General features: G+C 51.7%; 1 protein-coding gene across 1 annotated transcript in view; it reads left to right on the top strand.

Moving 5' to 3' along the window:
- The window catches only part of MEDAG (mesenteric estrogen dependent adipogenesis), a 96271-nt gene that overhangs the window by 22874 nt on the left and 59092 nt on the right, over positions 1-14305 (top strand). The gene's annotated exons all lie outside the window — the stretch shown is intronic.

Below are 14305 nucleotides of genomic sequence, written 5' to 3' on the forward strand. Positions count from 1 at the left end.
TCTGGCCTCCCACCGTGTCACCTCCCTGCCCCTGTGTCCTCTCCTCCAATTTTTCCCCACCTTAAACTCCTGCCCACATGAAGCTGTGGCCAGGAGGGGCTCACGGGCAGGGCTTCTGAGATCCTGGCCGTGTTCTCTGTCTTAACTTTGGTGCTGGTTACTTGGGTATTTTCTCTATAATTATTTTTTAAACTGAACATATATGACCTACTCTTCTATAGGGACATCTCACGTACAAAAGAGAAGGAAAGGAAATGCCTGTTCATTTCTTACGTGCTGTGGATCACTGTCTCTTGCTTATTTCCTTCTAACCAGGTCTGAGAGCCCCGTCTTCTATCCCAAGGCAGTTTACCTGGTATTTTTCTAGTATTTTGCTCTGTGTAGGCAGTTCTCCCCTCAAGAGGAATGGCTTTAACAGAAGTTTCTTAGCAGGATGGGCACCACACAGTTTTGAAAACAGCTTGGCTCCAGTATGGCCAGAGAGTTGGGGCAGAGGGGAAAGAGGCAAGAGACCAGGCTGGGAAGGTGAGCGGCACCCAGCCGAGGCCCTACACACCAGGACCCAACATGTACCTTCCTTCTTGGAGTCAGAGGGGCCACGGACCTGAGCACAGTCAGGCTGGGTCAGAGGTCACGATGGGGTGAGTTTAGCGCCTGGGAGGCCAAAGAGGAGGGGATGCAATGAGTTCAGGGACAAGTGGGCTGGAGCTGGGGCGATGGGAGTGGAGAGAAAGGGACACACAGCAGACGTGCTTTGGGGATGGGAAGCACAGGACTAGATGACAGATGAGACATGGCGTGAAAGGGGGAAGAGTCTGAGATACAGTCAGGATTCTAGCTTGACCACCCTGCGGATGGTCCTGCCACTGTGATCTGGAGAAGGTGGAGGGAAGCAGGCTGCCTGCCCTGGGTTGTGCCTCTGCGGTACCCACGCGCAGAATGCAGAGAAACTCCTTCAGAACCCCGAGGTGGATAACGATAACACAGAGGGCTCGCTCTTTTCTTTTGCACCCATCTAGGAGTCAACAATTTCCCTTCTGGCTAGTTAAGACGGCAAGTAGGCAACCCCAGCCCTTGGTCTCCACGGCCTGGGTGAGCAAGCTCCTTAGCTGTGAGCATCACCGTCCTAGGCAGGGACAGCGGAGAAAAGGCTAGGAAGGGAAGTGGAGGAAAGACATGGGGCGGGAGGGTAAAGGCGGAAGGGAGACAGGAGAGGAAGAGGGGGAGGATGGAGGTGGGGATGGGGGGGGCAGACAATAGGTGGCATTTGTTTCATCAGGGTGTTCACTCCTTCATTCAAGCGCTCATTCATTCAAGAAGTATTCCTTGAGTGCAGGCTCTGTGCGCAGGCTCAGTGCAGGTTCCCTGATAAGTCAGACACGGTCCCTACCCAGCTGGAGTTTACGGTCCGGTAGGTGAGGCAAACAAGGAGCAAATAAATACAAATTAAATATATAATTACGAAGTGTGATAAGGGCGTTGAAGGAAGTAAAGGAGGCTGTGAGAGAGTAGCAAGGGGGACTGAATTTAGGCGTGTGTGTGTGTGTAAGCAAAGCCGAGGAAGACTTCTTCATGGAAGGTTGACAGTCTCTCAGCCAGGCTGCTCTGGGCAAAATAGGTGGTAACAAGCAACCCCCAAATCTCTGTGGTGTATCCCATTAAAATGTTACTCTTCACTCGCATTAGATCAGCTGAGGGTCTGGGCAGCTCTAGGACAGCTGCCTTGCACATGGGGCTCAAGGTCCAGGAGGCTTTGATCTGACGGCACCTCCCCATTAACTTGTCTCCCGAGAGCAGCGTGGCAGGGAGCAGAGCGTGCAGGAATGCACTCCCGCTCTTAATGCGTCTACTGGGGGTGACGCGTGTCACTTCCCCGGCACTGCACTGGCCACAGCAAATAGCACAGCCAGGCCTAACTTCAAGGGGACATGAGCCCAGGAGAGAGAACGAGAAATCTTGGTGAATGCTGGTAACGTCCACCCTCTCTGCTCTGGCCAAGAGTGGGGAGAAGGGCATTCCAGAGGGGAAAAGAGCTCAGAAATGGGGGTGAGGATGGGGGTGGGGCGGAGGGAGGGAAGTGGGCAGAGGTAACGTGGTGAGAGTTGATTAAAGTGGTGGTCGGGGCTCAGATCGTGTGCGGGAAGGGTTCTGTGTTCTGTCATATCCTATTCTATGCTGTTCTGTACAATTGAAGGTTTTAAAGCAAGGGCTGTATAATTTATTGTTTAAAAAGGTGGTTTGCATTATTGCATGGAGAAATGGATGAAGAGGCCATTGAAATAGTGCAGGCTAGAAAGGATGGTGGCTTAGAGCAGGATAGTAGAGGTGGAGAGAAACGGTATAATTGAGAGATATCTTGGGGGTAGAATTGATGAAGTTGGGTGATGGATTGGAATGGAGCGAGAAGAAGGGTCAAGGATGACAGCAAATTTTCTGACTTAAGCAACTTAATGGAGATGTCGTGTGTGAAGGCAGGGAGGCTGTGGGAGGAGTAGATTCTGTGTGTGTGTGTGTGTGTGTGTGTGTGTGTGTCTGTGTCGGGGAGAGCTCTACTGAGGTACAGTGCAGGTAGAGATACCTAGGGAACACCCAGCAGGGATGTCGGGGGGCAGCTGCATATGATACCTGGATCTCTGGGGTGTCCATATTAGATGAGCAAAAGCCTCACTGTGGCTCTTACAGGAAGTCGGAGACTGACAGGACAGTGCTGGATTCTCTCTCTTCTCACCCAAAGGCCTTTCCCCAAGTACAAGAGTTACTGCCGGTTTTAAAATGTAGTGTATGAACAGGAAACCTGAGACACAGTAAGACCAATAGATCAGGAGCTGACTGCCATTGAAAGATGGCTAATTACTCACAGTTTCCAAGAGGAGGGGATGCGCCAGCCCCGGCAGGCGGGGCCACATGGGCTGCTCTTCAGGCAGAGGGAGAGGGGGAGCCTCAGGCCAGAGCCTTGGTTGTGGTTTCCTAGGGAAGGAAGGGCTGAGGCAGGGCCAGCAGGCTTAGGCTTGGCTAGCTTGGGTGATTTCAGGGGGCTCTGGGGCATAGGCTCTCCCTAGGTGTCTGGTCCTGGCCCCTGGGCTATTCGGGCAGGTAGAGAATGGCCCAGGGTCTGAGAGCCCGTAATGGAGGTGGTGCAGATGGGGGCTCTGGATTAGTTGGTTTGCGTTTGAAAAGCATGTTGCTCAGTAGCTCTAGGGCTTGATTAACCCTCGGGGGTCAGTCCCTCCAGGGTCAGCAAAGCCCCTCTTGTCAAAGCCTCAGAATATAGAAAATAAAAGGCCTGGTCACGGAACTGCCACCCTGTGTAACAGATTCCCACACTATGCCCCTCAAGGTGACCTAAAGTTCAGCCAGGCTTCGAGGAGGACTGTTTAACGGCATTTTTGAAAGCATTTGTGAGCTATGTTGTTAAGCGATATCCCAGCATGTTCCCCACCCAACACATTTGTTAGCTGTCTTGGCCCAGAGCCCCATATAACCACAGTATATATATATATCCACCCGACTCCCGACCAAACAAATACCTTTCTTGGCCTCCGTGACTCTGTAAACGAAGTCAGCGTAGCCCAAACACATGGAGAAAGATGGAAAAGCCTTGGTTTTATATTTAATTCTAATTTGCTCTTCCGAGAAGTGGTATGTTTTTGTGAGAGAGATGGGTTGCCTGGGAGATACGGTTCTCAGGCCAGAATTTCAGTTGTCTGCAAAGTAGCATGGATGTCATTTAAGATGTTCTCAGACAATGGAAAGATGGAGAAGAGACTTGGAGAGATGGAGGTGCAGAGGCTGCGGCCTGGTGTGACTGCCCCCCACACCCCTGCCGTGTACGCCAGACGGCAGGGCTCATCACGCAGATGCCTAAGTAGGTCAAGGTGCCCACAGCGTCTGCCCTGGAACGGCTCCCTCCCCAGGAGTGGGGGGCGGCTTGCCAGCTGCCGGCTACAAGGCTGTCTGCTCACTGAAAGAGCCCTGGACCCTGGGCTCCCGAGCTGCTGAGTGACAGTATGTGGTTGGTCATGTAGCTCCGTGGACTTGGGGCAGGGGAACCAGGGCAAATGTGTGGACGCTCTGTGGAGTGAGACTCTTGTGAATAATAGTTTTTCATCTCTGATTCCGGCCTCTCGTGTCCGGGAGACGTCTTAGCTTGAAGGTGAGGTGAAATCACAGACCCTCCGCAGGTCTGGACATAAGAAAGCACTGTTGCATCAAGTATAACTGGGTGTGAGTTACAAAGCAGCCGTCAGTCCACTGAACAGGGAGACCTGGGCTGAGGTGAGAGGGACTCCTAAACACAGATGGCTGTTTTAACAAGGAGGCCAGCACCTGGCTCATTAGGATTTAAGGCTGTTGCGCAGAAGATGACATGAACCTACAAGAAAGGATCAAAATGTAGTCAGAACACCTTCTTCTGCATTCCTTATGATTACAGCGTTCCCGGCAAATTAATGATGCTTTGTTTTAAAGATGTGCAGAGACGTGGATGGACCTAGAGACTGTCATACAGAGTGGAGTCAGTCAGAAAGAGAAAAACAAATATCGCATATTATAACACTTATATGTGGAATCTAGAAAAATGATAGAGATGATCTTATTTGCAAAGCAGAAATAGAGACACAGACATAGAGATCAAATGTATGGATGCCAAGGGGAAGGGGGGCTGGGATGAACTGGGAGATTGGGATTGACATATATACACTATTGATACTATGTATAAAATGGATAAGTAATGAGAACCTACTGTATAGCACAGGAAACTCTGCTCAGTGCTCTGTGGTGACCTAAATGGGAAGGAAATCCAAAAAAGAGGGGATATATGTATACATATAGCGGATTCACTTTGCTGTACAGTAGAAACTAACACGACATTGTAAAGCAACTCTACTCCAATAAAAATTAATTAAAAAATAAAGATGAAAACTCCTAGGGCAAGAAGGGGTCACTGGGAAGGAAGAACTTAAGCTTAATAATGATCTGTGGGGTGATTTTCTGGAGAGGAAAGCATGCTTTGTTCAGGTGGCGATCCTCCTGGGGAATTCCATGGAAGCCAGGGAAGACAGCCTCCCCAGTCAGCCCCCCACCCAGGGGTTGTCTCGCACTCGTCCAGGCAGGTGGCTAGAGACAGCACTGGTAATGGGTGGACGGTGGGCTAGCCCAGAGCTGCCCTGCAGCCCCGAGAGGCTGTCCCTCCATCACCGTGGTCCCTGGTCACTGCAGTGGGCAGAACGCACACGACCCCTCCCTTCCTTTCGTCTCCTCCAAGCATGTCTCTGTTGCACCCGTGTTCAATTTTAGCCTCAACATCTGTCCTTCACCACAGGCTCCTCACATCTCTGTGGGAATTTAATGATCAAGAGATGAAGACAGGCCCCATGTGAAGGGATGATTCACACCCTTTCACTTGACAATCTCAGTCTCAAACCTGCCAGGGAGTGATTTGTGATGTAGCTATTTTTTCCCAAGTTCAGAGTGAGGGCAGCCAACGGAGGACCAGGTGGGTATCTTAGTCTGTTCTGGCTGCTATAACAAAAACCACAGACTGAGTGGCTTACAAACAACAGGAACTTATTTCTCACAGTTCTGGGGGCTGCAAGTCCAAGATCAGGGTGCCAGCGTGTCAGGTGAGGGCCCTCTTCTGGGTTGCAGATTTCTGGTTGTGTCCTCACATGGTTACAACAGCCAGGGAGCTGGGAGCTCTCTGAGCATCTTTTATAAGGGCACTAATCCTATCTGTGAGGGCTCCACCCTCATGACCTGAGCACCTCCCAAAGGCTTCATCTCCAAATACCATCATGTTTCAGCGTTAGGATTTCAACATATGAATTTTGGGGGGACACAAACATTTAGGCCATAGCAGTAGGAGACTAAATGTCTCTTGCCTGGTGACGAAGACTTCTAACTGGTTTCCACTCTTGTCCCTTTCAATTTCTTCTCTTCATACCAGCCAGAGTGAACCCGTTGAATTGTAAGTCAGACCAGGATCCTCCAATGTTCAGGAAACTCAATGGCATCCAACCTTATTACTCAAAATAAATAGCAAAGTCCTAGTATGTGTCCTAACGTGCACACGTGAGCCACCGAGAATCTTGTGAAGATGCAGATCCTGACTTGGGCCTGGGGTAGGGCCTGAGATTCTGCATTTCTGTCAAACTCGGTAGTTGTTGGATGTACTAGATGTACTATTAATCTCTCTCATGATGGGCGAGGAATTAGATATACTTTCACTGATCATAGCAGGTGCCCAAATGTTTTTGAATAAATTAAAAGTAAGAACTGAGCGCTCTCTGTGCCAGGGACTGGACTGAGTGTTATACTTACCTTATTTTCATACTTCTGTGATGGTTAGTTTGGTCAACGTAGCCAGGCTATAGTACTCAGTTCTTTAACCAAAGACTAATCTAGGCTTTGCTGCGAAGGCATTTTGTAGATGTGGCTAACATCTCCTGTCAGTTGCTCTTAAGGAAAGGAGATTACCCTCTGTAAGATGGGTGGGCCTCATCCGATCAGTTGAAAGGCCTTATGAGCCAAAACTGAGGTTTCCTAGAGAAGAAGAAATTCTTCAGAGTATCAACTCCTGCCTGAGTTTCCAGCCTGACTCATGGCTTCTGACTTGCCAGCCCCCATAATCCTGTAAGCCAACTCCTTAAAATAAATCTCTTAATATATATGAAGGATATATCTATATATAGAGATGGAGATATTCTGTTTCTCTGGAGAACCCTGATACATCTTCTAACAATTCTATGATTAGCTCCGTTTTGCAGCTGAGGAATCTGAGGCTCAGAGATGTTGAGTTAGGGGATTTCCTCCAAGTCCCAGTTAGTAAGAGGCAGAGCTGGGTGTGTCTGTTTCCAAAATCTGTGGTTTAAGTGCCCCAATCCATGGCCTCACCAGGGCAGCTGAAATAAAAGAAGTCCAGCCAGGGAGGGCTGGAGAAATGAGTGCTGAAGTGTATATGTCAGCTCTGTAGTCATTCCTGAAGGGTTCCCAGGAGTTTGAGTTGAAGATGGACTCCTGATTCTTGGAGAACCAGCTTCTTCACAACCTGGACGTCGCTGACAAACCAATGCTGGCTGCTGCTCAACTCTTTCGGCCGCCGCTCACCCTGTGGGCATCCCGGCCAGCCTGGCCCACCTGCCCCTCCGTCAGCACCCGGACCACACGCGTCCCCAGCACACCTGCTCCCCGCTGCAGGGTAACTGCTGACCGGTCCGTCTCCCCCACGTTTCTGTCTCAAGGGCAGGACCATGTGTTCATCTCTATCACTGGGGAATTCCAGACACGCGGCTCAGTGCTTGGCACGTACTTCTCCCCCGTAAGCCTGTGTTGAAGGAAGTCATGAGTGGCTGCTGTGAATGTTTCCACTTTGCAGGGTGATTTGAACTTGTCTCCATCCTCCATTTCTGGGAAAGTGCTGAAAAGGGGCCAATAGCCCCAAGACTTGCAGTCATTATGGAAGCAGATCTCAGGTTTCAGCTGTTGGATGAGCTGCCCAGTGACTGCACAACAACCTGCTGCTTATTATCAGCGAAGACCTTGCCCGGGGCCTCCAAGGGCCAGGAAGGCACAGCCAGAGACACCAGCCTGCAACTGGGTGGCCTTCACCCAGGAAATCCACGTTCACTGCACCCCCCTTGGAGTGCACTGTCAGAGTCAACAACCTAGGGACGGATTTGCAAAGGCCTGTCATCGAGTATATAACAAGGGCAAACCTTTAGAAAATGCGCATTCCTTTAGACTCAGTAAACATCGGCAGGACGGGCAGAAACCAGCCCTTGGGATAGAGCGAGCTGGGCCAGACAGGGGTAGGGAGTGCTCGGTGTTTGTCGTGTGACTGTTGGGCTGTCGCCCAGAGTCGGCTGGGGAATTCTCAGAGTCGAGTGATCTGGTGTGACGTGTAAAATCATGATATAGTAAAAAGAGCACTGGTTTGGGGGTTTGATGATCAGGGCAGATTCTTAAACCCTCCAGGCCTTAATTTCATTATTAGGGTAATTGGTCATCAGGGGCTTCCCTGGATGTTAAGGCAGGATTGCCTCGAACCTCCACTTGGGCAGCGTGGATGTCCGAAGTCCTCGCTGAGTTTGTGCAAAGCCCTGGGGACCTCCCCCCTCGGTTCCCTTTCCCTCTCACCCGGCAGCAGCTTGGATCCCAAACTCAGTCACAGCAGTTGTTTCCCCATACGCCCCGCTCTTGCTAAGATCTGTCCACCACAAGGTGGTGAGTGTGGGGGGGGTCCACACCGACATCACCTCCACCCCTACTCAGTGCTGCACCCGAGACCCTGGAACTTTGGACGAACCAAGGCTGCCCGGCGCTCTGCTCTAAGACGGGGCAGATCCTCACTGGCACCAGGGGGCCCCACTTGTGTGCTTACGTCTTCCAGAGGGTTTGGCTAAACCACCAGTGCCCTGGGATGCTGGCCTGGGAGACCAAGCTGGTGGCCCGTGCCAGGCCACGTGCTGGAGCAGCCTCCCTCGCTTCCCTCGGACCGCAGAGCCACGTGGGGCCCCTCTGCTTCATCTTCTCCCAGTGTGAGTTCTTTAATGCCTTGGCGAACATGGTCACGGTTGTGGTCCTGTTCTCCCAACATGTGGGATGAATACTGGGGTGGACGCAGCTCAAGTTCAAGGGCCTCCACTGCAGAGGAACAGGCGAATGAATCAGGAAACCTGATTCCAGGGCAAGTTCCGGAATGGACCAGCTGTGTGACTTTAGGCAAGTCTCCGACCTCTCGGAGCCTCAGTTTCCACTTAAGATGGCAAAAGAGCCGTGTTTTCCATTCCTTCCACAGGTTGGGTGAGGCTCAAATGAGCTAACATATGTGAAAGAACACACTTTATTTCACACGCAATCTCAATATACGGTGTTACAAAAACACAAAGCATACGGAGGGAGCTTATCTCTCAGTGTTCACATTTAGGATTCTCCTCCTAGCTCTGCCTGGAATGGAGGTGTGGAGGGGGGTGAGCTCAAACTTTGCCATTTTTTATCCAGAGAAACTTGGAATAAAATCTGACAATTGCTCACATAAGGAGGAAGCTGAAAGCATCAGGATAGTTAATGCTTGGTCAGATGCTCATCTTAGAAACTGTTTGAACGATGTGACTGGGTTTGGGGTGGATTTTTCGAAATGTCCAAAGGATGCACACCCGGGCTTGAGCTTCTGTGGCTCTTGTCACAGTGGTGATGCCCTTCCTTTCCCGGCTCTGGCCGTGCACATCCACTGGCCAGTGTCCGTGCCGGCAGGTGCACCATGAACCCCTCCAACCAATCCGGCTAATCAGGCAGGCTCATCAGCAGGAAGTTTGGCTGAGTTTTCCCCTGAGTTGGGTGCCCACCTGCACTATGGGATAATTATTGTTTTCTGACTTCCACACGTGAGCTGCTTCCTTCTGGGAGATTTCTCAGGCGGATGGGTCACCTGAACTCTCCGTTTCCTCGACTCTCTCTGCCCCAAAGCACCTGTGTTTCTTTATTTTGGTATATTCTATTCTCTCTTCTCTTAGGATAGGAAATTGAGATTTGGGTTAGCAGTGTGAAATCTGAGATGTCCTTTCCACATCCAAATAGAGGAGGAAGTTAGATACGGTATCAGTGATCTAGTGCTGCGTAACAAATGACCCCTAAACTTAGAGCTTTAAAACAAATGGTATCTCACAGTTTCTGGGGCCAGCGTCTGGGTGTGGCCTCGCCGGGTCCTGTGATTCAGGGTCTCTCGGGCTGCAGTGCTGTCCTTCACAGCTTTGGGCTGAGGGTCTCAGGTCCCCACTGGCTGTGGCCAGAGGCCACGCCCAGCTCCTCGCCATGTGGGCCTGTCCTTAGGGCAGTGCGCAGCGGGCAGCTGCCTGCGTGCAGCCAGCAAAAGGAAGGGCAGGAGGGCCAGCGACGGGAGCCTCCGGAGGAAGCAGCCTCCGTCGCTTTGGCTGCATCCGATTTCTTAGAAGCAAGTCATGGATCCAGCCCGCACTCAGGGGAGGTGAACCTCAAGCGGAGGGGACCACAGGGGTCATCCCAGAGGCTGCCCCAGGATGCCAGGCTGGGGTTCCAGGGAGGAGCGGGGAGCTGCCGGGCCGCTTAGAGACAAGCTACCAAGACTGAACGTCTACACCAGAGAAGAACTTGGAGGGCTGAGCCTTGAGGAATCAGAATCTGGGAAGGAACAAACAGGAGGGGACCAGGACCAGGAGGGCCAGTGAGGTCGGATGGGCAGGGTGGGCTGCGAGGGATCAGAGATGCACAGCGAGACGTGGAAGGGGAGGGGCTCCCAGCTCCGTGGACACAGGGGGATGGAGGTGGGAGGTGGGGAGCAGGGAGCGAGCCCCAGCCCCCTGGCCACTCCCGGCGTTCTGCTCTTAAAGAGGTTGTTCACTGAAAAGAGGAGCCCTTCTCTATCCTCAGAGCTCAGCAACCCCTCGTCCCCACACCCAACCGTTTAAATAATGGACAGTAAGCTGGTGGTCAGCCCTCTTAGCTTACGGCTGGCAGGGAGTCCTGGGAAAGGGGCAGGGGGCAGGCATACAATCCAGGAAGCATCTGCATAAGAGGGAGAGGGGGTCGCTGCTTCCCCTGATCCACGCATTTAGGCCTCAGCAGGCAGGACCGCTTGGGCCAGCACAGGAGCTGCGGGAGCAAAGCCGTTGACTTTGCTCCGAGCCCCCCCAGAGCTGAATTCCCAGCCAGGCAGTCAGATGGGAAAAGGTGCAATTAAGCAACAGAAACAAAGAAGGACATAAGGACAGGCAGGCAGGGAACTGGCGGCCGTGTGAGAACGACCGTTTCCTGTCTTCCAGGGCACTCCCCTGACGTAGGATGCCGGGCGTCCATTCATTCGTTCAGGAAATACTTATGGAACGGCTTCTGTGCCTCAAGTCCGGTGTAGATGCCAGGAATCAACAGTAAGCAGAAGTCGACCATGGTCTTGTCCTCGAGGAGCTTAAGTCTGGAAGAGGAGGCAGACACGAATGACGCGGCCACACAGATTCATAAGCATTAGAGTGCTGGCAGCTGACAAGAACTCTCCTCGACCCTGTGGTAGCCGGGCTTCTCAACTGGATGCTGGGCTTGCATGGCGCGTCTTAGCAAGAAGCCTGCTCAGTTAGTATAGTGAGACTCCCCTACCCTTGATTTCTGATCACCTAAGATATGGGATCGAATTCCTCATCCCCCGCCCTTGACACCTGACCATGCTGGCCTGCCTTCAGATAGGCTTTTTAAGTCGGGTTAGCAAAAGGCCCTGCCCTTGACGTCTCCTGTTAGTAATTTCCATCCACTGACCCCCTCACTCTGCTGGTTGGCTATAACCCCACACTTGTCTTTGTGTTGGGAGCTGAGCCTGGTCTCTCTCCTACTGTAAAAGTCTCAACACTATTGCTGATCCAGAATAAGTCTTCCCCACCACTTTAGCAAGTGTCGGAATAAGATTTTCTCTCACCTAGCTGCTGCGAACGGGAGATGCTCGATGCTGTGGAAGCAAGTGAATAGGGGGATCTGAGCTTGTCAGGGAAGTCAAGGAAGGCTTGTCTGAGGAGCGAGGCTTGAGCTGAGACCGAATGGCTTAAGGCAGGATGGAAGCGGGATGTTAAAATTGGTCCAGAACTTGGAAATAAAGCAAGAGGGTGACTGCACGACCTTTCAGGGTCAAATTGGAACATTGTTGAAAAGGCCCATGCTAGAACCATCTGGAGGAACAAAGCTGGTTTGACCTACTCATTACTTGTGATTAGGGCCCAAGCTCTGCCAAGTTAGAAGTTGACTTGTAGACAATCAGTCAGCTGCAGATGATTTGTTTGTCCAGTAGAGATGCACACATTTCCATCCAAGTGAAAAAATACCCTGAGAGGTTACAGTTGTCTTGCCCTGTAGGACATTAACTTGCTTTGTATCTAACTTGGCAAAATTATTTCAACATGCCTTTCCTGAGAGAGCATATAAATGTCTGTTCCACAAATGCTCTTTGGGCCGGTTTTACCATCCTGCTGGTTTCCTCATTAGTGAGAAAAAGAACTCTTTAGGGCTTCCCTGGTGGCGCAGTGGTTGAGAGTCCGCCTGCCGATGCAGGGGACACGGGTTCGTGCCCCGGTCCAGGAAGATCCCACATGCCGCGGAGCGGCTGGACCCCTGAGCCATGGCCTCTGAGCCTGCGCATCCGGAGCCTGTGCTCCGCGATGGGAGAGGCCACAACAGTGAGAGGCCCGTGTACCGCAAAAAAAAAAAAAAAGAACTCTTTAGCAGGTGCTCTGTATATATTTGTATGAGAGTCATGCTTTGAATGATTTAAAAATCATTTAAAAAAAAAACCCACTTGGTCAGAGGTGGGTGGAGGATGTCAGAAAACTGTGGGTGGTACTTATTTACTGAGGACCCAGAACCTGGACTTTGAGAAAAGCTGGCGAAATCTATTGATGTGGTAGTTGTGTTTGTTGAGTTCCTGGACTCATGAGCAAATAAGAACATCACTAGGTTGTCTACTCAGCGAGGTGTCGCACAGCGAGGGCCACACTGTCTCCTAGTCAGCCGTCATCGTTGGGGGCTATTGATGTCCATCACTTGACACTAGTTTATGGATCTGAACAAGCCCCCCACCCCCATCTCTTCCCGTTCCATCTTTGCTGGGGTGTTTTGTCAAGGAGGCATTTTCTCTCCACCTTCCAGGTTCAAAGCCCCGATGTTGCCCTTGAGTGGTCCTTCTCCCTCCCTTTCCTCAGCTAGTCAGTTACTAAGTTCCATCAGTGCTTCCTTCAGCCTCGACTCTGGGAACTGCACCTTCGTCTCTGTCGCCATGGTCACAACCAATTCCAGGTGCTTGAATCCTTGAGGACTTATCCTGGAATCCTCATGATTCTTCCAGTTTTCAGGCTTTTCCATCTCCAATCCATTCCCATATGTTTTTTAAATAAATTTATTTTACTTTTTATTTATTTATTTTTGGCTGCATTGGGTCTTCGTTGCTGCGCACAGACTTTCTCTAGCTGCAGAGAGCGGGGGCTACTCTTCGTAGCGGTGCGCGGGCTTCTCATTGCGGTGGCTTCTCTTGCTGCGGAGCACGGGCTCTAGGCACGCAGGCTTCACTAGTTGTGGCTCACGGGCTGTAGAGCACAGGCTCAGTAGTTGTGTCTTGCGGACTCTAGAGTACAGGCTCAGTAGTTGTGGCGCACGGGCTTAGTTGCTCCGCGGCATGTGGGATCTTCCCAGACCAGGGCTCGAACCTGTGTCCTCTGCATTGGCAGGCGGATCCTTAACCACTGTGCCACCAGGGAAGTCCCCATTCCCATGTGTTGTTGCCAGATTCGTCTTCCTTATAAAAATGCTGCTTTCACTTGTCACCACCCTGTTTAAAATCCTCGGGTGCATCTGCAGTTGTAACTCAGACTTATTTCTGGACTTTCAGAAACTTTGTACAGGAAAAGCCGAGTGAGGTGCTGGCTGGGTGTATTTTCTCCTTCTGGGAATCCTCAGGGTGTCTCTCCCCACCCCTAGGGTGCCCCAGCTAGTGGGATCTGAGCACAGCTTGCCAAGCCGTGAGACCCTCTAGTAAACTGGTAGCCCGTGAGTGGGTACTGGACTCGAGCAGCCAGCACAGTGGCCTGGCATGAAGATCTGCCCGACAGGAGCAGCTGTGCTGGATGGAGGCCACTGGGCGAATCTGATCCTCTCCTGGGAGTCTAGCTCCAGACAGGGCAGCGGAGGAGAGTCAGCAAGGGGCTGAGGATGCGTCACCCAATCTGCGGCACTGGCGTGGCAGCCACAGGGGCGGCAGATGACAGCACTGCTAGAGCCACGCTGGTCCTGAATGATCTCTTGGTGTATTAACCATGCGTGTCTTTAATTTTCTATATTCTGATCCTTTGACGTCTGGGGCTTTGCTGACCTGAAGGGACTGCCTCTCCTAGGGTTAGGCGTGTCTTAGAGCTGGTAAACAAGCCATCCAAACCCAAACCAACCAATCCAGAGCCCACGCCCCACCACCTCTTTATGGCTCTCGCACTCGGGGCCACTAGTCCCCTGCCCTAATCACCCCAGGGCCAGGGACCCAAAAGCTAAGGACAGCTCTGTGCCCCAGGGACTGCTGAAATTACTCAAACCGGCCAATCCTAAATCCACTCCCTCTTCCTCACCCACTCGTGCTGCGTACGTCACAATACAGGCTCCTGCCCCAGCTCTGCCGGCCTCCCCGGCCTCCGGACTGGCCCTGGTGCTGCCCCGTGAGGCCCTGTGTGGTGTGGTGTGCCCCCTCCTCTTGAGAGCTGTGAGTATCAACCTATCCTTTCAGTGGAAATCATCTTCTAACCTGTTGGCCTTACTG

Source organism: Stenella coeruleoalba (genome assembly GCF_951394435.1).
Source record: "Stenella coeruleoalba genome assembly, chromosome: 18".
In the NCBI taxonomy this organism is placed as follows: domain Eukaryota; kingdom Metazoa; phylum Chordata; class Mammalia; order Artiodactyla; family Delphinidae; genus Stenella; species Stenella coeruleoalba.